The sequence below is a fragment of the Sinocyclocheilus anshuiensis genome, unplaced genomic scaffold, assembly GCF_001515605.1.
Source record: "Sinocyclocheilus anshuiensis isolate Anshui unplaced genomic scaffold, SAMN03320099.WGS_v1.1 scaffold1001, whole genome shotgun sequence".
NCBI classification, from domain to species: domain Eukaryota; kingdom Metazoa; phylum Chordata; class Actinopteri; order Cypriniformes; family Cyprinidae; genus Sinocyclocheilus; species Sinocyclocheilus anshuiensis.
This window is the reverse complement of record NW_015557116.1, coordinates 189,771-190,177: the sequence shown is the minus strand read 5'-3', so window position 1 is coordinate 190,177 and position 407 is coordinate 189,771.

Here is a 407-nt window from a genome sequence, read left to right as displayed (position 1 = left end):
ATACACCTAGGATGCCTCGGGGGTGAGTAAAACACAGCCTAATTTTCATTTTTGGGTGAACTAACCCTTTAACATGAGATTGGCAGAAACTGTGTGTGTTGTCCCATTTACAGGGTTCCCACGCTTCTTGAAAGTACTTGAATTTCAGACATATGGATTCAAGGCCTGGAAAGTACTTGAAAACAAACATAGGTCCTTGAAAGTGCTTGTTTTCCATCGCTTTTACAGTTTAAAAGCAAATAGAAAGTCCTATTTTTTTTATTTATTTTCTTTATATATTTTTTTTTACAGATTTACACATGTACAAGGTTTAAAATGCTCATAAAATATAAAAAAAAAAATACTGACGTTTTGAGCAGCTGCATGTTTGAGCTGCATTCCTAGGTCAAAGATGAAAAAATGGGATT